At 47.6% G+C, this 23,978-nt stretch overlaps 1 long non-coding RNA gene across 4 annotated transcripts in view; it reads right to left on the bottom strand.

Annotated features, from left to right (window-relative positions):
* Nucleotides 1-23,978, bottom strand: part of LOC309375378 — a 52,527-nt gene that overhangs the window by 13,050 nt on the left and 15,499 nt on the right. The window contains exons 1-2 of one of the 4 annotated variants that reach the window (XR_014170878.1): nt 11,154-12,978; nt 5,476-5,541 (exon numbers count right to left, since the gene is read on the bottom strand). This is a non-coding gene — a long non-coding RNA (uncharacterized lncRNA). Of the gene's footprint in view, nt 1-5,475; nt 5,542-8,677; nt 8,797-11,153; nt 12,979-23,978 lie in introns of those variants that run through there. The other 3 variants (XR_014170879.1, XR_014170880.1, XR_014170877.1) reach the window with 3 other exon arrangements.

The raw sequence follows: 23,978 nt of genomic DNA, 5'->3' as shown, positions 1-23,978 counted from the left end.
AGGTATATTTATAATTTTGTGTTTTATGAGGATTGTATGAGGATTATTATTAATGTGTTTTTCTTTTCTCTCTCCAGTTTTTTCCAGTTTGATGTATTGTTTTTTATTGTTCTCTTTAGTTTAGTTTGAATTTGATGGTATATTAGGTTGAAACCTTTAATAAAATTTTTAAAAAAGAAAGAATTAAATTAGTTTCTTGTAAGTCTATGATCTGAAGGCATAGAACACAGCAACAGTAATGAAGCTAAGCAGGTGTGGTTCTGATCCGTACCTGGCAGGAGGCCCCAACTGGGAACCTCATTGTCTGATGCCATGAGTTCCGTGAAAGGAAGGCTGGCTATTGTAATAAGATGATCCACTGGAAATGTCCCACTGCCAAGGTGCTGATCAGAGCACCTGTCCAATAGCTATTGTCTGCCACTGACAGATAAGGCCAGCTCATCAGCATTAAGAGTGTTTGAAAGGGCAGGCTACCAGGCAACACTTTGCTAAGAACCTGCCATCCTCATGGGAGAACTAAGAGCATATCCCAGGCCAGCTGTGAATTCACGGCCTCGGTCCAGTATACCTGAAGGAGCGTCTCCACCACCATCGTTCTGCCCGGACTCTGACGTCCAGTGCCGAGGGCCTTCTGGCGGTTCGCTCACTGCGAGAAGCCAAGTTACAGGGAACCAGGCAGAGGGCCTTCTCAGTAGTGGCACCTGCCCTGTGGAACGCCCTCCCACCAGATGTCAAAGAGAAAAATAACTACCAAACTTTTAGAAGACATCTGAAGGCAGCCCTGTTTAGGGAAGCTTTTAATGTTTAATAGGTTATTGTATTTTAGTGTTTTGTTGGAAGCTGCCCAGAGTGGCTGGGGAAACCCAGCCAGATGGGCAGGGTATAAATAATAAATTATTTATTTATTTATTTATTTATTTATTTGTTGTTGTTGTTGTTGTTGTTGTTGTTGTTGTTGTTGTTGTTGTTGTTGTTGTTGTTATTCACCACCATGCAGTCTTGGAACTGGCTCTCATAGTAGTGGATGCACAACTATGGACATGCTGTTCGGATGCCTGATTATCATCTTCCAAAGCAACTACAGTGGTACCTTGGTTCTTGAACATAATCCATTCCAGGAGTCCCTTTGACTCCTGAAACTGTTCAAAAACCAAGGTGTGGCTTCCGATTGGCTGCAGGAGCTTCCTGCACTCAATTGGAAGCCACGTCAGACATTTGGCTTCTGAAAAATGTTTGAAAACCGGAGCATTTACTTTGGGGTTTTCGGCGTTTGGGAACCTCACCATGATCATACCCCGCCTGGAGACCTATGTGCCCACTGTGGAAGGACGTGTGGATCCAGAATTGGCTTCCACAGTCAATTACGGACACACTGTTAAGACCGTGTTCATGGAAGACCCTCGGCCATGAGTGACCGCCAAAGAGAATGCGCAACTGACTTGGGTTATGCTCTTAGTTCTCCCAGTGGCACGACAGTCTCTCTCTCTCCCACTTATTCTTCTTCAAACGGCCCACACTGCCTTTTGAACAAAGAGGGTGTGTCCCCCCCCCCCTTCTGCTAGTTTATTTCTGGCTGGTGAGCCTGTTCTATGGGCCGTCCTGCAGAAGCTGGCGACAAAGAGAAAGGACGGTTGTCACAGGACAAAATGCAAGTGGGTAGCAGCAGTGGGTTAAAGAGAGGAATTTCAGAGAAAATGCACAAGGGGGAGCTCTTTCGCCACCAGCATTCTGCTATGGTGTTGTAAGTTTAACCAGATGATAACGTAACATGTTTTATCTCAGACACCTTACTGTGCTTCAAAATAATAAAATAATCTAATGTAATGCTAGAGGTAGTTGTTGAGCAGTGTTTAGGCTTAATATTTATGTGTGCAACCCAAATGAAACGTCATTTTACACACACAAACACAGTCTAGGAGTCTGAGCTAAAAAATGCCAATCTTATGGCATTAGACACATTAAGGTGATCTGTACAAACTTGATTTCAATCACCTTGGGGTTGTTGGGTTTCTTTGTTGGCAGGAGGGAGAAGGAACAAGGAATGCAGTTCCTGGAATTTTATTTACTTATTTTAATCGTCAGTATTAAGTGGGCCCAAGCTGGGCAACAAGGCTGCTGTTATGGGGTAGCCAAGGGGGCCTGAGGCTTTTGTTGCTTCCCACTGCCCCCTTTTAAACATTAAAAAACCCCGCGCGCACACACATTTTGCTTACAGAATGGATTTCCCTACCTCCTTGGTCAGAGGCGGTATATTCCTAATTAGCGGATTCTGGAAACTATAGGAGGGGAGAGTGCTGTTGAGTTCAGTTCCATCTTGCATGCTTGCATGTGGATATCTAGTTGGGAATAGATGCTGGATTAGACGGGCCTTTGGCCTGATCCAGCACGCTCTTTCCCAAATCAGCATCTTTTTTGTGTGTGTGGCAAAAATAAGATAAATATGTGTCCTGGTCCTGGGATTCTGAATCCTTTAAGGACCTAGGATTCTGCTGGTTGGGTTTCCCTGCCCCTCCCCAAACCAGATTACCTGTTGCTGGAAGAAGAGCCATGAATCTGAGCTGGAGTGGCAGCTTGAGCCGTGCACAGCCTGGAGTACATAACAGCAGGCCTTGATCATTTGAGTGCTAAGGTAGGATGCAATTCTAGAGACAGGAAGCTGAGCTCAATAAACTGTGGCCTGCCCAAAGTTCCCAGCACATCCATGGATGGGCAAGGGAATTTTAACTTAGTTCATCCCTGTTCGAGTCATCCATTCTGTTGAAACCTGGCCTGGACAATCCAGAGGGATCAGACTGTAGGCTGGTAGGGAGAAAATGGCACTGGGAGTTTTAAAAGCACCGCTTGAGCCATTCTCGCACTGGCTCACTTGCACCAGGAAGTCAGGATATGGAAACAGGAGCGTACCCTGAACCATAGTGTATCTTGAGTTCTTTTGACAAAGTCCCCCATGGTATTCCGGTGGAGAAGCTTGGAAAATAGGGGCTGGAACTGCCAGGTAGATTTGCAAGATGGTTGACTGACCCAACCCAAAGAGCACTCTCTAATGGTTCCTTATCATTCTGGGAGAAAGTGGGGTGCTGCAGGGTCCTGTCCTGAGCCCATCGTTCAACAGCTTTGTAAATGACTTGGATGAAAGAACTGCTCACCAAATCTGCCGGTGACACCAAACTGGGAGGGGTAGCCGCAGAAGACAGAATCAGAATTCAAAACGACCTTAACTGATTGGAGAACTGGGCCCAAGCTAAGAAAATGAATTTCAATAGGGACAAATGTAAGGTTCTGCACTTAGGCAGGAAGAACCAGATGCACACATATAACATGGGGGGTCATCTGACTTACCAGCAATACATGTGAATAGGATCTAGGGGTCTTGGTGGACATCACAATGACTCCATAGTTGTGGTGCAGCAGCAATAAAAGCTAATGTTGTTTATGGTCACCATCTTGGGAGCTGTCACAGGGCTTCCAAATGGAAATTGTGCTCCTTCTGCAGCACCTTCTGCAGCACTACTAAATATGCAGAATGAAGGGGGAAGGGTCACTAGGGAGTGTATACACTATAAGTTTAAAGCACCCGCCCACCAAAAGAATCCTGTGCTTTGAGGTCACAACCCCCACCATAGATTTAAAGCACATGGTTTCCCCCAAATAATCATGGGAAGCGTAGTATTCCTCCCCGCAGACTTACAAATCCCAGCACCCTTGACAAACTACAGTTCCCAGGATTCTTTGGGGAAAGCCATGTGCTTTAAATGTATGGCACAGATCTGTAAACCGGACGCTCCCATGCAGCTTGGGTGAGGGCATCAAACACTTCGAATCAACCTCTCTCTGCACAGACAGATGCTTAGCGCACGGGTGGGGTACCCTAGCCTCTTAGCCACTTTATGGATTCTGGTCCCCTCTCCCCAGCCAAAGCTGCTTCCAGCTGCTCCAAACATAAATGTTTCTGCAGCGGAATTGTGAATAGAAGCCTCGCCCGGTTCTTTTCAGAACAAAATAACGATTTTTCAAAATAAAAGCGCTGACTCACTGCAGAGTGTAAGAGGAAACCGTGAATCAACTCAAAATATGAAAGTAACTCAACCCAGATTTGCAGGGAGGGCCCGGAAGAGCAGAAGGAAAGGCTGATTATGCTCAGCCTTTGCTGTACAAAGACTCTTCACAGTGACGGTGCCAGTCATGTCACAGAGGTGTTGAAGTGGGAGGCTCGCAACAGCAAGAGCCGGTCTAAGTTATTTGGGTGCCTGAGGCTGAACATTCAAAAGGCAAATCCCTCCTCCTGATTAGAATGTCCTCTAGGAAATTCTCCTGTGCACGGTTTGCTGAAATGAATGGGTGTTTCTCCAGCTCAGAGGCAAGACATAAGAACCCTGGGGAGGGATGGGTGGGCAATCCTTTGGTGTTAAGCAGCACTAAACCTTACACCCCTCCTGCCCTTTGAAAAGTGGAGAAAGAATGGGAGGGTTAGGCAGGCAGGGTAGGGTGCAATGACAGCCTCTCACTAGGGGTCGCCACGCTTGGGGGTCTGCGAGGGGCATAGTACGATCACCAGCTACTTTAAATTCTTCGAACGGGTGGTAAGAGACAGAAAGCACGAGCCACATATGCCTCCTCTCCCTATAAATAAAGGAGGTGGTGTTTATTTCTCACACAGGACAAAGTACATCTGCCTAAAGCAGAGGGCAGAACACTCATGTCCCTGTAAGGGCAGAGATGGAGAGCCTGAGGCCCAGGCACTCAACATCTGCCTGACTGTTGGAAGTCTCACCCTCTCATCAAGCCATACCCCAACCCCGCTTCACACCCTAAACACTTCTGCCTGACTGACAAGGCCTCTTTCTTGTCTGTATGGGGTGTGCGAGTTTGTGTAGGAACTAGCCTGCAGCAGAAAGGTAAAATCTGCCTATGTTTCTCTGCTTTTTTTTGCCTCTGACCCTGCCCAATGTGGCCCTTGGAAGGCTGTCCAGAGGGAAATTTGGCCCTCTGGCTGAAAAAGGGTTCCTCATCCCCTGGCACAGGGGACATGCACATCATTCGCCTCTTGACACCACTGGTGGGGAGAGGAAGTGCTTCCCTCTCGATGCTTCCTTGCAATTACTGAAGTAGCCCTGATAAAGATGCGAAAGGTTGGGGCCTTCCAGCGGAGTCAAGATAAGGAAGATGTGTAGAGGCAACTGTCTGGTGGCCAAGAAGAAAGCCAGGGCAAACTACTAACAATGCACAGGATCTGAACAATCTAAGTTCATATCTCTGGGCAGCAATGAACTCACTGGGCTGTCTCAGGGAAGTCATCGCTGTCCCAAGTTATAGCTCCCAATCTGCAAAATGGGAACATCAGCAGCAAAGCTGAGGTGAGAGCAAACAAGATCAGAACAGCAGAATACTTCTTTTTGTTGTCCTTTTAAATGTGCAAATTGCTTGTGAAATGATGTTTACCAATGAGGGGAAATAATGTTCATTTAACAGTCTTACCTCTAGGGGTTGTCTTCCCTCATTTCTCTTCAGTGGGGCTCAGAAATGGGTTCTCTGGTTCTTAGTCTAGAAAAAAAGAGAGAAAAGTTTTTCTCTTTGTTTAAGGAGACTGTACAAACCGAATAAAGCAAAGCTGAGTTTAGCGGGTTCTGAGTGCATTTGTAGTTTAATCACTTTGAGTTCCCAGGTGGTGGGGAATACTTGAACCCCCAATTTTAATGGGATTATTCTTTCGTAGAAAATAAGAAGCACAGGGGAAACAAACTTCTCTAGAAAAAAAAGCCTTCTGTTCTCCTTAATTCTTTTTGTTTTTTGTTCATTTGCATAACACGCTTCTTCCAGTGAGCTCAGGGTAAGTTACATGTAACCTTGCAAGCTAGGTTAGGATCAGTGAGTGATAAGCCCATTTCCTGCATCCAAAATCCAACATGCAACACCCCAGTGTGTGTGTTTTTGTGTGTGTGTGTGTGTGTGTGTGTGTGTGTGTGAGAGAGAGAGAGAGAGAGAGAGAGAGAGAGAGAGAGAGAGACTCTGTCCATGTTCAGAAGCACCCTCCTCCAACCAGGAGGAAAAAGGAGAGAGGTCTAGTTAATTATATAAATGCTAAGGCCTGTAGACTTAAGAGGCAAGCAGGTATATTTGAATAACAGGTCTATCTATTGTTTCGGGTTATCTCTGTCTTGACAGATGCTCCAAAAGTAGGCCTTGATGCTACAATCCTCTCTGAGGTACAAGTCCAAGAAATGTGCTCATCAGTTCCTGGTGCCCTGCAAAGGCTCCATTTCGCAGGTTCCAGTTGCTTCAGCCGAAACTTCGCCTGAGGAGTTCGTTTTAAAATTCGTCCTCAGGGGGCGGGGAGGGAAGCCACACGAATTTTGCTCCAACTGACAAATAATTATCTGGGCGGTTCTACGCATCCTTAGGCTGTTGCCAGGCGTCATCTAAATCAAAATTCATGGGGCATTTTAGATGTTCTTCCTTGGGCGAAACATCGTAAGGAATTTCAAGAGAAGCCACAGGAAATTTATAAATATGGGAAATGGCCTTATAATGAGATAGACCATTGTTCCATCCAGCCCAGTATTGCCTACAATGGCTGACAGCAGGGATCTCTCCCAAGCCCTACACCGGAATATTGATCAAGTTAATTATAATTTTGGAGGGAGGGGGGAGGCCTTCATAATCCCTATCTATGGGCAGCACTCTGAGGTAATCGCCTGCATTTTTCTAATTATGCTGAAAAAGTTACACCAGGATTGAAGACCGACAGGGGCGTTACAGGCCCTTCCTGAGAAATCCAAATGAACTTTTAAATTCTGCCATCGCTTCTCCTGCGTTAGAAACTGGAAAAGTGGTTTCCTTTCGTGGTTGAGAATGAAATGGATCTTTGCAGCGTCGTGAAAACCAGATATATTAGCTATATTAAACTAGGTACCCATTAAACTAGCCCCATCTTCTGAGGTGAAACCCTCACCCCACAAGTTCAACACCACCCCTGCTCTCCCATAGAAGACAAGGCTCCTTCTGATCAGGTGAGCCCCCCAAAATCCTGGCAACTGTTGTTTGTTAAGGGTGCTTGGAATTGTAACTCTGGGAGGGGTAAACTACAGTTCCCAGGATTCTTTGCGAGGATGCTTTAAATGTATAGAGTGTATGGAGCCCTAATATGTAGAGGCACCTTCCTCGTACAGCCCAAGGCACTGCGCCGCTTGAGACAAAGGACAAGATGGCGCCCTCTCTCCTTTCCGGGTACAAAAGAAGTACCAGAGGGCAACAGGCTAGCTTAGGAGGCATAGAGCAGGCCGCATGATGCACGCAGCTCTGCTCTCCAGTATCTCACCACTGATACCACCCACCCACATCTGCCGCCTGAGGCAGCCGCCCCACTTTGCCTAACGACAGGGCCAGGCCTGGTCACGAAACTCTCTGGCTGCAAGATATAACAGCAGGAATGAAAGGATGAAGGGAGCGCAAGAAGAAGATGGGTCTGTAAAGGAGGAAATAAATCCCAGGCATGCTCCCCCAACAACAGTCACCATCTCCCCCTAAACATTTAATATCTCTCTCTGTGTTGTTTTTTAAATGGGGAACAAGGGTGGAGTGAGGGACCTACAGACCATGCACCGGGACTCACCCTGAGGTGCTGTGCTGGAATGGGAGGGGGCCTGCAGTGGCAGAGGAGAGCGAGCCTCGGAATATCTATTAGATGGGCATCTCGTGCCAAGATACACAGGGGGTGAGTGGGGGTGGGAAATAAAACGACAGAGAGGGCCAAGCATGAGGTGGGAGAAGCCGGAGGACAGCTGTGGCGGCGGCGTGGAGAACAAGAGGAAGGCGAAAAGCAAAAAGACCGAGGCAGACAATGGAGAAGAAAGATAGGGACGTGCAGGCAGGGAGGAATACTCAGATCTGGGCACGGTGCCACCTCCCTGCCCCCCCCGCCGTCCCTCAGGCGGCACCGTCAACACAGGAGGGTCCTGGGATGGAGAGGGGGATGTGATGTGGATAGGGGTCTGGCTGGAAAGAAAGAAGGGCACCGCTGTGGGGCGGGGCGGGGGGGAGATGATCGTGGTGGGGGGAGAACAGGGGCAAGCCAGACAGCAACAGAGGGATGAAAAGATCAGACAGAGGTGTGAGAGAAGGATGGAGAAAACAGCCGAGGAGGTAGAGATGGAGTGTGGGAGCAGAAGGGGGGGGGTCATGTTGGCACCAGCCGCACATTCATAAATAGTAGACAGAAGGGGAAGAATGGAAAAGGGTGACCCACCCCTCTCTTGCACCCCACACCACTGTGGGCGGGCAGTTCCCCAGGGGTTGTCTGGATAACTCTCTTCCCAGTTCGGCAGCTAGGCTGGCACAGCCGGGCGCATCACCATGGTTACCTGCTGCCATTGTCTGGCCTTTGGGTCAGTGCCCGTCTCCCATTCTCTCCCCCCCCCCCGCCACTTCCCTTCCCTTCCTGTCTCGCTCTCTCGCTCTGGCCTCTAATGAATTCACATCACGCTGTATTGCGGTACACTATGCCAACTTGCCCGCCAGCAGGCTGGCCCCCGGAGTGCCAGGCAGCCAGCCCTCCTCTGCCCCCACCCGCCTGCCTGCGAGGCCTTCTCTGCTCGCCAACCTGGCCTCAAAATGCCAGGAACCTGCTGCCCTCCCCCCCCCCGCCTTCACAACCACCAACCCTCCCCAACTATATCATTACCTGCCACCGTCTCCTGTGCCAACCCTTAAGCGCCAACTGGAGAGGCCCTCCCCGTGCCATCTATCTTCCTTTCCTTTCTTCCAGTTCAACGCCCACCCTCCAGATTGCCAGCTGCTCTGGAGTACCAGTCTGCTGACCCAACCTTCCCGACACCCCCCCCCCCGGCTGCCACTCCACGCAGCAACTTGTCTCCCTAAGTGCAGCAAATATTCACCCTGCGTGGTGCCCTCCTCACTTGCCAGGGCCCAACCACAGCTATTCCAGGTTGGAATCCAAAGCTCTCCTGATCTACCAACCCATCACCCACCCGCTTCCAGACACTCACAGCCACCAAATGCCCCCCTCCCCATATGCCTCTGTCCCAGCTTCCAAATGACCCGTGCTGGCCATTTTGCGGGAAGGGCAGTAGAGACAATGGCAGCAGAGAGCAGCCTGGGTTTTTGGGGTGGGGTGGGGAGTGTAAGAGAAAGGGATTAGGCTTTGGGCCTAAAATTCCTCAAAGCAAGTGAGGGGGAGTAGGGAGCTTGCAGAGGGGGTGGGGGGACCAAGGGTTGCTGTGTAGTTTATAATTTTTTGTGGAATATTCTTTTTTTTTTGAAAAGCACGAGCGCAGAAGGCCACTGCCTCCTTTGTCTTGATACTACACCCCCAAAATTGACCAGCGGTGGGTCTTTTGCCCTCTTGCTCTCTCCCCCCACTGCCCCCCACTCACTTTTGCACTTTCCTTGTGAACCAAAGGCCCAGAGCATGCACATGAGCATGCACACACCCTCTCCTCATGAAAACCTTCTCGGGGAGGGAGAAGTTGATTCCTTATGTATTCATGAGAGCCAAGGGGTGGAGGAGCTGGCACACCACGATGCGACCCCACCCTGCCCTCTGCAGCGGGCATTTGAACCCAGCTCCGCACTGTGCCCTTGTCCTTGTGACCCCCACACGCTGCTGCTTGACCCAACTCCGCCACCACCCCTTCTAAAAGGCTCCGCCTGACCTGCCTCTCTCTCTCCCCCCCTTGCCACTTTCCCCATTTCTTCTCTGTCTCCGTCTCCCTCACCCTTTAATGAAAGTGAAACGGCGGTCTGGCTGCCAAGGGAACCTGGGTTTCCTAGCAACGGCCGCCTAGGCCTTGGCATCGTGCCAATCCACCCTCCCTGTGCCGATCCATCGCCCATGGCACCCGCCAGCCCCCTTCTTAGTGCTGCGCATACAGCTTCCATCAATGCTACAAGTCTCTCTCTCTCCCTCCCTCCCTCCCTTTTTCAACCCTGACCCACTGCAGCCTCCCCCACCCAACCACCTCTTGCTATTCCTCCCCATCGAAATTGAGTGGGGCTGCTGAGGGCCAACGCTCCCATCCTACACTGTCTTGGATAACCCTTTCTTCTTCTTTTTTCGCCCCTGTTGTGGTTTGAAAACAAAACACACACACACACACACACCACGGGTTTTAGATGCAGACAAACGGGAGCTGAGCAAATGCTGCAAACACAGAAGGAGGTGTCTGAACGAGATCCTGAGGCTTTGCACTTCCCCAATCGCTGCTGCCGCCACACCGCTTTTTGCTCCCAAGCCCTGCAGCCAGGCCAGATCAGATTCCCTGGGAACCACAGAACTCCAGGCACCCCCGCTCCTTACCTAACTCTGCGGCGATCTTCCAGCCCAGAGCCTGATGGGGGAAATTCCTGAAAGGCCTTCAGTCCTGTTACACAACTGCACTGCGGCCAATTTTTTTTTAAAAAAAACCCTGAGCCTAGGGGAGCTCAAGCGAACGTTTGGGGTGTGCGCGGAGGGGCTGCGGGCCCAAACCCCGGGGGTGAGCCAGAATAACCAAAGGAGGCTGCTGGCATTTGCAGTACCTGCCTGTGGGGATCTGCAGTTGTGGATTAAGATCCCCTCTGAGGGTGAAGGATCCGCGAGGCCACGCACCAAAATTATGGGGCGTATAAGGGAGAGCATCGAAGGGCTCTGGATGCAACAGCGGTGGTCTCCGGGCATTAGCCCAGCTAACCCTTAAGCAGTTTGTGCCTTGGCATTCCTAGATCAGAGGAAGAAGCAGGACTTGGTGTTTGCTGCGACCGCCACAGCACAAACTGTGCCCGGGCACAATGTGGTCCACGCATTTTGGCCCACCTATCGCCTCCTTTTTGTCTGGTACGGCAGAAGAACGGTCAACGTGGCCCTTTGGGCTGCAGTATCTACCTGGGCTTCACTACAGTAAAGATAAACCGAGGAACTGCAGGCACGACCCGCTCGCTTCCCCGCCTGCGGGACCCCCGTCCTAAAACAAAGCGCCGCCATTATGCTCCACCCTCGTTTGCCAAGCCAAGCCTCTCAGTGTCCCAACCCGATGGGGGACACCCCTCAATCTCAGCCCGCCGCCCCACAGCTATCCCGAAACAAAACTTTTTTTTCCTTTCCCAAAATTGGCATACACAGGGGGAATAAAAAAAGCAAAGTCTTTAGCACGTCGCCTCACCCGGCTCGGGACGGGTTCGCCTCCAGGGACGCGGTCTTCGGGGTTCAAGCGGGGAGATGCCCTGAGCTGGGGGTGGGGTGGGGGACAAAAGCGAGAAAGGGTGCAGGTTACAGAGCGAAGGGAAAGAAAATGGAGGGGTTTGGCTGGCACCGAGGGCGAGAGGGACGAGAGGCCGGGAACTCTGCCAGGGTGTGCCAAGCTGAGGTAGATCGTGCCTGAGGCTTGGAGCAGGGTGGGAGAGGAGATTGCAGAGGGTGCCGGGGCACAGTGGCCGAGGGGAGCTGGGAGGGAGCTGGGGGTGCTTTGCTGGGAGAATGAGTGAGCGCTCAGTGCCAGTGGAGGGGGAAGAGAAAGAGAGAAAGGAGGAGGGAGAGCGGGAGAGAGCAAAGGAGAGAGGGACGCTGGGAAAAAAAAACAGAGCTCTGGGCCATGATCCAACAGCCATGGTTAACTCTCTCCTCCCACCCCGACTGACTCAGCCCAGCTCGACAGGAACCTTCGTGCCTCTGAGTAGGGGCACCCATGGCTGGCCTGGGGCCACCAGCCCCAAACCGAGACTTAGGGCTGCTCTCCACAGCTTCTTCTCCTTGCACACAGCCTCAGCCAAACAGAGCTGGCTCTTTCTGGTGCATTTCTTCTGTCCGAATCCAACTGCCCCTATGACCGGCAAAGGAGTCCATTTCCCCGGCTTGTTTAGGGGGTGCATAGACAGTGGCGGTTTGTAGACTTCCCAGACTTGGGGCACATATTTAACCCCAGGCTTGAACATGAAACCCATCTTATCTCACTGTCTCCCCACTCTCTTGGACTTTCTCCTGCTTCCGTCCTCATGCAGCCCAGCCAGGACTCGCTGCACTAGCCGCCGAGGCACGAGTGACCAGCAGCGGCAGCCATTTTAGATTTTTCTCCCACCTCCTGCAGCTCTCTCCTCCCTCACCCCAAGCCATTTCGTGCCCCTGCTTCTTTCCTGGCGATCGGAGCAAAGCAGAAAACAAATAAGCGCTGCCGACTCCAGGACTTTAGGAGCCCACAAGAAAGCTGTGCTTTCTGAGCTCCTCTTAACTCAGACGAGGTAGGATGTGCCAGTGGGGAATTCTCATACATGAGGTTGGCCCTGCTAGACTAAGTAACATAAGCAGCTGCTTTATTCGGAGCCAGACCATTAGTCTATCTAGCTCAGTATCGTCTACACAGATTGCCAGAGGCTCTCCAGTGATTCCTAACCCAACCTGGAGATGCTGGGAATTGAACCGACAACCTTCTAAATGCCAGTCAGATGCTCTATCGCGGAGCTATGGCAGGATACAGCTTCTGGCAGTGGCTAACCAAATGCATCGGGGTAGCCCATGGGTCAGGCAGGAACGCAACGAGACTCCATTGCTGACTGCCCCCCAGCAACTGCTAATGCCTCCTGTCCACAAAGCACCCCCTCCCCCCCAGCCATGCTGCCTTTGAATGCAGCAGCTTCATTCAGCCACTAAGGCTAATAGTCATCAATACGCCTCCCTCCCTCCATGAATAAGTCTAATTCTCTTTGAATGCCATCGAAGCTTGTGGCCGTCGCTGCATCCTGCGACAGTAAATGCTATATGTTAATTATGCACACTGTTGTGTGTGTGTGTACGCGCGCCTATAAGGAGTACTTTTAAAAATTCGGTCCTGATTCTCATACCCTCCAACATTTCTCTGATGAAACCAGGGACGTCCTGTTCAATAACAGTACAGTCGTACCTGGGTTGTTGAACGCCTTGGTACTCGGACGTTTTGGCTCCTGAATGCCACAAACCCAGAAGTGAGTGTTCCAGTTTGCAAACATTCTTTGAAAGCTGAATGTTAGACAGTGCTTCTGTGGCTTCCGATTGGCTGCAGGAGCTTCCTGCAGTAGTCGTTTTATTACTTATATTCCACCCATCTGACTGGGTTTCCGCAGCCCCTCTGGGCGGCTTCCAACATATATCAAAACATAATAAAACAGTTAATTTTTTTTTTAAAAAAAACTCCCCCATTCAGGGCTGCCTTTAGATGTCTTCTAAAGGTTGCACAGTTACTTATCTCCTTGGGTCAGGAGTCACATAGCTCCATACCCTCCAACATCTCTCCGGTGAAAATAGGGACATCCTAAGGAAAAGCGGGATATTCCAGGATCAAATCAGAAACCGGGACGGCTTCTGTTAATCCGGGACTGTCCCTGGAAAACAGGGACACTTGGAAGGTCTGGAACAGGGGCCAGCAAACTTTTTCAGCAGGGGGACGGTCCACTGTCCCTCAGACCTTGTGGGGGGCCGGACTATACAGTATTTCTGTGGGGGGGGGGGCGATGAACGAATTCCTATGCCCCACAAATAACTCAGAGATGCATTTTAAATAAAAGGTGATTGGGCCACATCCAGCCCCCGGGCCTTAGGTTGCCTACCCCTGGTCTGGAATCTACCACCAGTCAAAGTGGTCCCATGTGTTATGTGAAAGACAGGGAGAAACATTTCCCTCTCCTCCACCTTATGCAGAACTTGAAAACCTCACACCTGGTCTTCCTGGATGCTCTGTAGAAGGTAAGGATCCTGGGCACTTTGGGGGGCTGTGGTCCCACTGGTCTTGAGGTTCCAGTCTCTCCTGATCTCGCCATGCCCTGATTGCCATCTATTGCAACTCACTTCATGAAGATCACAATCCAATTGCTAGTCACAACCCCCAGGGTGTCACCAGTGGTTTATAGGGGCATCTTCAGAAGAGGATTGGGGCAGGATACCAGGGCACAGAGAGGGAAGGAGGGAGAGAGGACCAGCTGGACTGTTCCCTCTCCACCTCTCTGCCCCCAAAACCATCTACCACCAAATGCCCTGTGGGAAGGATCTCAATGACTTCTTTTGTTTTGATGTCATTTGTTCTGATTTTACGGGGCTGCGCCTTGAAGGATTTGCATCCTGAAAGATGGGATATAAATGATTATAGCAAGTAAACAGCGGTCTCAGATGTGCTTACTTAGCATTCCCTAACTTCACAGCAAGCCATGCACATCCCCAAACAAATACCTCATCCGTCTACATGGCAGATACAGGAAATTGCAGATTATGCACTGGTGGCAGAGACAATGTAGAGCTACTGTTGCATGAAACCCTACCAAGCTACATTGGCCCTGCACTTCCAAGCGCTGCTTCCCACACGTCCTGTTTTACAGTAAAGCACTTAGCACAGAGTGCAGGATGCTCCCATTTAGGCAAGTCAAGGCACTTCTTTCTTGAATAGGAAGAATCATCCTCCCATTTGCATGCAGGGAAGTATTTCCTCCTCTATTGAGGCTGTTTGGTGCTAATTTTAAAGCCTTCTTATCTTTCTTCAATGGGGAACTTTGACAGAAGGGACCAGAAAGAGGGTCCCTAAGAGCCAACGAGGTCCCCATGAGTTGGATATGTGTTCAAATCCTAATTTAGCTGCATGCTCATGAAGCATCCTTGAGTAAGGCACATCCTTTCGGGTGCTCTTCCCTGAATGCAATCTATACACCAGAGTCCATGCTTATTGCAAAATAGTGTGGGTCAGCTGCATACCAGTTGTATTCCAATACTCAACCGAGGTGTGGGATCCACACCGCAGCGCGGCATGATTGCCAGGCATGAGGACAGAATCAGAGCCGGCAGCAGGTCATCCCATTACTAGGGATGTAAAAAGGCATTGCGTTTCATTATGCCCTATATTCATTACAGCTCTGTTTCTGTCCCACTGCATTTCACCCTCCGCCAATAACTACATTATTCATTTTGCTACCCACTGTGGCAAAATTACATTACATATGCAATTTATGTAATTATGTAAATTATGTTGTCATTACACCATTCCACCTCATTCATTTCGATGCAAAGGAAACACAATGCAAATGGTTCAACGGGGGATGTAATCAAGTACAGTGGTACCTCGGTTTAAGAACAGCCCTGTTTACGAACTCTTCGGTATAAGAACTCCACAAAACTGGAAGTAGTGTTCCGGTTAGCTAACTTTACCTCGGTCTACGAACGGAAGCTGAACAGTGGAAGGGCACAGGTAGCGGGAGGCCTCAGTAGGGAAAGAACGGCTCAGTTTAAGAACGGCTTTGGTTTAAGAACGGACTTCCGGAATGGATTAATTTCGTAAACTGAGGTACCACTGTATGTGTTGTTTGAGGACTGAAAGCAACAACAGCAATGAATACGGATTGTATTTGCTGGAATAATTTCTGCTCTGGACATTATATTATTATTATTATTATTATTATTATTATTATTATTATTATTCATATACCACCCTTTATCAAAATATCTCAGGATGGTGTACAACCTTTGAAACATGTTACAAAACATCAATGATAAAAACATAATAAAAACATGATAAAAAGCATAGTTATAGACAGCATAATATTAAAATAATCATAAAAATAACAGTCCTCTCTCCCACATTTTTACAGTCCACACAGCGGAAGGCCTGGGTAAAGAGGAATGTTTTTGCCTGGTGTCTAAAGGCATGTAATGAGGGTGCCAGGGGAGCCTCTCTGGGGAGAGCATTCCACAGTCAGGGAGCCATGGGAAGTATAAGCAAACATGTGCAATTTTTGTCCCAGTTTCCATTTTCATCAGAATTCTCCAAGACCCCTACAATATTCCTGATTTTATGAGCTGCAATACCATTCCTTTTTCAATTTTTGCTTCAATGGAGCGGCAACGCCAGCACAACACAGAATTCCTTAGTTTCCCTAATGTGGAAAAGGTTCTGCTATATTCCTGCAAATTCCCACGTAGCGCCCTTGGCATTTCGATTTTAATTGTTTTATTCAACGCAAGTTTCCAGCTCTTGTGTTTGCATGAGTAGCTTGAACACGTGGCACGAACCCAGTGAATCTTGGGGCAAAGGAATAAACCAGAAAGAACGGACATGTGTGGACTGATCCTGTGCAACTTCTTAAACCTTTCTGTGCGAGGGCAGAAGGTACTGGTGGCTTCACTACACCCTCGTTGGTTGTTGTGTTCTGGCATCGTCAATGAGAATGCAGTTCAGCTGCTTAAAGAATGGGTAAGTCATTTCCCCACATCTTAAGGAGTTGTTCTATTATGGCTTCCGGTAATCATAAGTATTCCATTCTGAGTGGCGCTCCTCTGCAATCTGAACATGTCTGTGCTTCACCACTTCCTCAGAAATGGATGCTGCCGGCAACTCAGGGGTAGACCACATGCTTCTGTGTGCATCGTATCCCAAGTTTAGTCTCTGGTTTACAAGGAACGCAACCACCAGGGATATAAGAAGGAGCTTGATATGAAGCCTCAGAGAGCTACTGCCAGTCAGAGACAATGCCAGGCAAGTTGGACAAGCCTGCTGACAAACACAAAGCAGTGTTGCGTGTTTGCATGCATTAGAAGATGTGTGCAGGACGCATGCCTGCAATTCATCCAAATACTGTTAGGACCAAGTGGTTGTTTGGGCAGCAGAACTGTGGGTGGCCATATTTACAGAGTGTTGAGTCAAACTGAAGGGAAGTGCCCATGTGGGCACTGTGGAAATATACCTGGGAATAGAATGGCCTGCAGCAGCCATTGCAAGAAGATACCCAGCTCAGAAATGCATAACCTCCTTGCCTTACAGGAAAATTAGTGTGAGCGTAGAGAAAGCGAGAGGCAGCATTTCACGCAAAAGGTGCATTCTGCCATAGGATGGAGTTTACACCATGGATTCAAATTGGTTACCACATTTCCCATCACCCTTGATGGATCACCCCTAGGGCTGATGGGAGTTGTATTCCAAAACACCTGGTGGGTGTGAGCTTGGGTAAGGCTGCACTAAAGAACCCTGGGGACTGTAGTTACGTGAAGGGGAGCTTGCCTTACTTCACCGAACTACAATCCCCAGAATCCTTGGAGTAGAAACCATAACTGGGAGAAAACCAATATACACCTGGAGTTCAGCTACGCCCCCCAAAGAAATATCTGCAAGGACTGGCACAGACGATACAGCATTGGTTGTCATTCACAAGAATACTTTGTCCCTACAAATCACCACCACTGAGGAGAGGGGAGCTCTTTATTTGGCCCACAGAAATGTATGAACAGAAGGTGGCACAAGCCCTATACAGAAGGGGATGGAAGCTTTTCACTTCTCCTCGATCCAAGATAGGTATCTCTACTGGCTGACAGAGAACAAGGATGAGAGAACAACAGTGCTGGGGGTCCTACAGTTTAGAAGGGCAAAACAATTTAGGCAGGAAAGGAACAAAGTGCTGGTGGAACATCATGGTGGGTTCCCAAATGGTGATGTGACACCCTCTTGTACACATGCGCAGGACATTTTATATCTCATCATCCCTGCCCACTGGCTATCCTGGCAGAGGATGATGGGCAGTTGGAGGCCAACAACATCTGCCTTGATACAGGTTGACCACCCCTGTTCTACACAATGTACAAAGTATGCAATTGTGCTAGTTCGTCCAGCAAGTGTCTTCTTCTTACCAGTTCTGACCTAAAGGGTTCAAATCTCGCCTTTAAAAAGGGAGAGAAGGGTGCACAGCTGCTTTTGCTGTCAATATCTGAGCAACACCTCAAAGAACTTTGCTTCAGAGGTTCCTCCAAATTTTATTTAAAATGTTTGGTTTGGTTCTGGACAACTAGGAAACTAAATTTTCTGGAAGGAAAAAATATATGCGTGTGTGTGTTGTTGTTTCTAATAATGTTCTCATTATGGAGAAAAAACATCTATGGCCTTGTTCTTCAGATACATACTTACCCTGACTGAAATTCCTGATTCCAAAAGTGGGGGAGTGGAGGTGTCCCAGACTCTAAGCTTCCTTTTAAGATTTTTTTTTTTTAAAGTTCCTAGCCCTTCTAGAATGAAAGATATTGAGCATCTTGTATATTTTTCCTGGTACTGAAGAATGCTCCCTGCTGCTACAGTATCTGTGTGTGTTTGTAAAATCAATATTGTGTGATCTCCACAATCTGGACCAGCAGGACATAGCTGATTTCCCACGGTAAACACAAGAATGTCGGGTATGGCTGTCTCTCTAATTTTGCTTTACGCTGCCCCCACGGTTGCAATTTTGCTACAGGCACCCTCAGTACTCTCTCAATGTGCCCACTGGCCCAAAAGGGTTGGAGACCCCTGATCTTTGGGTAACATTCAGCTAAACCCTCGTGCTAACTGGGAGCCAGAGCAAAAATACCCACTGGAGCAATCATGTGACTTTGCCACCCTCTCCTCTCCCTTCACTGCCCCCCCTAGGTTGGCGAAACCCCTGGAATGAATTTGTGGGGCACATGGGGAGGGGAATAAGAGATGGGTCGGATCCCGTTAAGAGGAGGTTGTTCACGGGCGCAGAGCAATGTTTGGTGCTACGCTGCATACAAGCCTGTATCACATGCCAAGTTAGGAATGCAATCTTTGGCCAGGGTAAGATTCCAAACTAGGCCACTGTTTGACAGAAATCTCCCTGCCTTTTCAAAAATGCACCAATCGTTTCTCTCTTTGTAGCAGATGAGAAAGCCTGGCTTTTTCAAAATGGGAGGCAGCATTGACTATGACCGAGAAGTTCAACTGAGAAAAAAATCCCAGGTGCCTAGTTTTTAAGGCACTGAAATATGTGATGTTGTTGCCTAGGAATCTGAAATATTTTTCAACAGTCGTGCCTCAGATGCCAGTAGTTTCACAGGGCACAATCCAACAGTAACTTATTTTGAGCCAGTCCCGCTGAATTTAACGGAAGCACATCTGGGTCTATTTCCAGAGTAGCACACTTATTTAAAAGTGGCGTATGCCCCAAAATCTCTTTAGACCAAGTCAGATATAAGGTTGGAAAATGAATGTTGAGTTGGGTGCAAATAAGGACGTTAGGCTACTTATATTGGGGAATTAGGGTACTTATATTGTAGATTAACTTATAATCATTTTAATTTGTTCTGAACTGAAAATTACGATTTGCTTTGTCACAGAATACACCAAACCCCTTATTATAGCCATTTACCTCAAGCCAAAATTTATGAAACCCGCAAGTGCTGGGAACCTCAAATTTAAATGTCTTAAGCCAGCCTCCCAGCTGCAGAGTAAGACAAACTGAGGCTATGGATTCTGAGAATGCACATATCCAAACATAGAAATTTATCCTCTGGTACCAATAATCTATCATAATTTCTCTTTCCCTGTAATTGCAAGCAGGTACTGCACTTTTTGTGCTGATGCAAGGGCTTTCGTCCCATCCTACAGTTTCTTCAAGTTTGCTTCAGTAGCACATGCTGTCAGAAATATATTACAAAGGGATTGCATCTCCACACTTCTGCTCCACCTGTATGGTGGATCATAAATATACTGTAGTCAGATACTGTGGCAATCTCTATCTCTGATCTTTGTTCCACACTTGGAAAAAGGAGGTCCAATTGAGACTGAATTGTTTCCAGAATGGGCACAGGCACTGCATGGCTTCAGGTCCATTCTAGAAGCAGCATATAAGTTGTGGGGAGATGACCAGAGATCTCTAGGATAGAGAGGCAACTGATCCTTTGAGGGTATAAAGCAAGTTTTGGTGCGACCTGTGATATCCTTGAGTAGTGCTAGCCCATAAATGACATGCACAAAGGCATATTGTGCAGCGCAAGGCGAATTTCTTGCTCTGTTAAAACTTTTCAGAGCAGTACAGCAAGTACAGGGACTGTATGGGTGTAGGATACAACTCTCATCTTTCTTGACACTTGGCCATGCTGACAGGGGCTGATGGGAGTTGGCCACAGGTTCCCTACCCCCTGTACAACTTAGTTCTACTTATCCTTCTCTGGTGGTTTATTTTTCCTGGTGCCCTGGCAAGGCCTGTGTATCTTGGCCCTTAACACTGCCATTGGCTCAGCTTCATAGAATCATAGAGTTGGAAGGCACCACCCTTGCAAGATCTAGTCCAGTGTTTCCCAAACTTGGGACTACAAGTTCCATCATCTTTTACCACTGGTCCTGCTAGCTAGGGATGATGGGAGTTGTAGTCCAAAAAAGAGCTGGAGAACCAAGTTTGGGAAACCCTGATCTAGTCCAATCCCTGGCAATGCAGGAGTCATTAGTCAAATGTTGGGCTCAAACCCATGGCCTTGAGATTGAGAGTTACGTGTTCTACCGATTTAGCTATCCACTGAAGTAGGAGAGATCTCCACCTCTCTCCCACTAAGTATCCACAGACTACTCTAAATCAGAGATAGGGAACAGCCTTCAGACATTGTTGGACTCCAACTCCATCAATCCCAGCTGCCATGGCTGATGGTTAGAGATGATGGGAGCTGTAATCCATTTAGCACTTTGGTGGGGGTGGTGGGGCGGTTTAACATGAAAGTTAACACATCATAAAAAGCATCAGACTTTATCAAAAATACTCTGACTTTAGGAAAAGTGAAGAAATGCTTTACACCATCCTTCCTCCTGGCCACTGTTCCTCCTGGCCAGTTACGCATTGCCAACAAAGAAGATTTGCATCACCAAAAAAAGAGAGGGCAATAATTTGCACAGAATTTGCATATGGCGATTTATATGTATAGATGTAATGAACAGAAACACATCTCAACAAAGCAGAGAAGACACCAGGTGACTTGTGTGCCTTCTCAATCTTCAGACCAGGTACTGCTCATTGCTGATGCGCAACTTCAAGGCTCCTGTTCTCCCCTTTTATGGTCCCTTATCTTTAATCCCAACCTGGATTAGAGAGCCCTCAAGCAGAGGTCACCTTCAAATAGATGAACGTCCTCTGAGAAGCCTTCAAAATAAAGGGCTCTCCTCTGCAACACGGAACATATGGCCAGTGTATCTCTAACTGTTTTTGGCCTTCTTTTTAAATTCCTCGTTCACGTTATGCTTATCTGTCTCTTTGGCGATCTTCACTCTTTGGTGGGGTGCAGATTACTGAGAATTTTGCCTTTGGCTGAGGGTTTTCAATTTAAAAAAGACCTTCAGGTTCTCTATCGGTCTGTGACTCAACCAGAGTCACAGACCGATAGAGAACCTGAAGGTCTTTTTTTAATTGAAAACCCTCAGCCAAAGGCAAAATTCTCAGTAATCTGCACCCCACCAAATGTTAAGTCTGCTTAAATATAAACCAATGATGCATTCACTGTTTGAGTTCAGCTGCGTGGACCAGTTTGATTACTGTACCTACCTGTGCCAAAGAGGTGATTCAGAAGGAGATAGAGAGGACTGTAGGCACACACGCTTCCCCAGAGGCATCCGCAAGATTATAAGAAAGCTTCCACACCGAGTGTCTTAGTATTATGCAGTCATTGCTCTTCCGCAGTCAGATGGAAGTGAAATTAAAACTAGGGTTCCACATACAGGGTACTTCTCCAACTAACACTAACTATTTTAACGTGTATTTCACATTTTTAAAACAGAGAGGTTTTGTTCACAATAAAGGAGTGCACAAATCCCATTCAATAAATAAATAAAGTAATATCCTGTAACACTTGTCCCTCCATACTAGAAATGCATAATGGCAAAATATAGAGAAACATATGGTGCACCGCAGGTCTCTACTCCCATTCATCCCCATTTTCTTCTCATCTGCAAAGACATGCCCACAAACTGCATCATCCTCCATGCATTTTGTTTCCTTTCAAAAACAGAAACTTTTGCACTTGTTTATCTACAACCAAATTGTAACACAGCAAGTGTTTTTATTGTACTTCTGCCCTGTGTGTGTACACACTCTCTCTCACACACAGGCACATTCACTCTATACATTGGGAAGAATTATAATATATATGAATTTCACAGATGGCAAGTACAAGTTGCTTAAGAGGCAGTGACAGTAGTAGGGGACCACATTGCAGAAAAGGTAATATAGGAGCAAGACTATATCTGGGAAAACATGGGAATGTAATGGTTTGGGAGCACCACTGTCTGGATTCTCCAGAATAACCAAGTGAGTGAACTGTGACAATTTCAGAGAAAACAGTTAGTGGAAGCAGCCTATGTTTCTGGCACAAGGTAGACCAACTTCTGTACCAAAAAGCACATCAGTACGAAACAATGAGTTTAGGATATATTTGCAGAACTCATCCTGCATCTCCTAGTCACAAAGGGCTATGAAAGGCACAAAAGCCTTCTGAGATTTCATCTCAAATTTCCATACATGTCAACTGTCCTTGCTTGCCAGAAACTGTCTATATTCTTTGCTACCACTCCTGGTAAATCACTATTCCTATTTTGCGCTGGGGGGGGGGTATTAAAGCTTTCTTAGGAATGGGCTGCTAGAATTGCAGTTCTTCAACGTTTAAGTTACTCCCCAAAGTCTCTAGAAGGTGCATTTCTGTGATGGATGTATATTCACCCTTGTGCACATGCATAAAAATGCATGCACACGCTACAAAGAACAAATCCTGGCATTTTACATACTGCAGATGGTGACATATGTTTTCAGATTGTGATAGCATATTATCAATCAGGTCTCCCCCACCAATATATCTGCAACCAAAAGAACAAAGAACATATTGATTCTAAACCGGCAAAGGACAGGCTACCTACTGCACAGTAAATGAATGCAGCAATGCAGAATGAATGATGCTCAAAAGCTGATCTCTGGTAGGAGAATAGGGGTGTCACAGGCCTATTTTCATCTGTGCAGTGTTGGAGGGCATGAACTTTACTGGACATTGCCCACATACCTTGGAGCACACCTTCACAACCTTAGGGGCTAGTAACTTGCTTTTACTGTTAAATGAAAAACTAAGGTCCTTGGTATGCTGTCATTTATGCCCCCAGAAACAATTTCCGTGCTTGAAGGGGGTCACTGCAGAAACAGGGGATATACAAATTAACCTAATCCATCTATGGAATATTATAGTGTGCAACAAGCGAAAAAGGGAGCAAAAAAATTCCTTCTAACTCAAGCAAACAAACAAATGCCAGATAGAAATGGTAAAGCAAGCTAAGGTAAAAACCGCCAAAATAATCTTGCCTGCCGAAAAGTTCTTGCCCAACCCAATATATAGTGGTCAGTTGGACCCTGAGACTAAAGTATGACACACCCAGATACAAACAGAAAAGATAATATACAGGAGTTTTTCAGGCTCTTTAAAATGTCCACCCACAAGCTGGCAAATGCTGCTGCTCTGATGCTCAACAGAAGGGTCCACTGATGAGACAGGTGCTTTCCCCCTGTGCTCCTAAAGGGAAGCTGGGAATGTAGTTTACATAGTTCCATCTTCATTCCCATCAACTGCCTAGAAAAGCAGGGGTCAGTATGGATTGGAGACCCTGGACTTAACAGTCTTCAGGAGTCAAGCACGTTGCACAAATGCATCAGATCCCTAAAAGAAGCACCATGCAGACATACTCAAAAACTAATGTGCAGCACCCAAAATGCCATTGGTAATCACACCAACCTCTGATGCTTCAACAGAAGATAAAACCTAGTTGGTTGGAGGCAATAGCTATAGGGAACTATGGACATGGACCTTTCAGATTCTGGTCCTAGAAACGGGAAGGGGTGGGGGAATAAACTGCGGATTGCTCAAGTTTTGGATTGGCAGGCGTGCGTGCTTTCAGCTAGGGCAAAAGACTCATTTCCACACTAGCAAGACTCCTACAAGTCACAGAACTGACTTGGAAGCATAGCAAGCTGCCACATTCCAGGTCACACTATTTGTCCACCTAGTCCAGTATAGTATTATCTACTCTGACTGACAGCAGCTCCCAAGGCAGACAATCTTTCCTGCCACCTGCTAGCTGTTCCTTAAACTGTAAATGCCCAGGGATTGAACCTGGAAACTTCTGCATGCAAAGTGCTCGACTGCTGAGCTACAGTCCCTGCTATACTAGATCAAACCAAGGCCCATTGAATCTTGTTTCCAA

This window comes from Podarcis melisellensis (assembly GCF_964234715.1).
Source record: "Podarcis melisellensis genome assembly, chromosome: 8".
Taxonomy (NCBI): domain Eukaryota; kingdom Metazoa; phylum Chordata; class Lepidosauria; order Squamata; family Lacertidae; genus Podarcis; species Podarcis melisellensis.
Note: the sequence above shows the minus strand (reverse complement) of the source record. Positions and strands in the feature narration are given on the sequence as shown.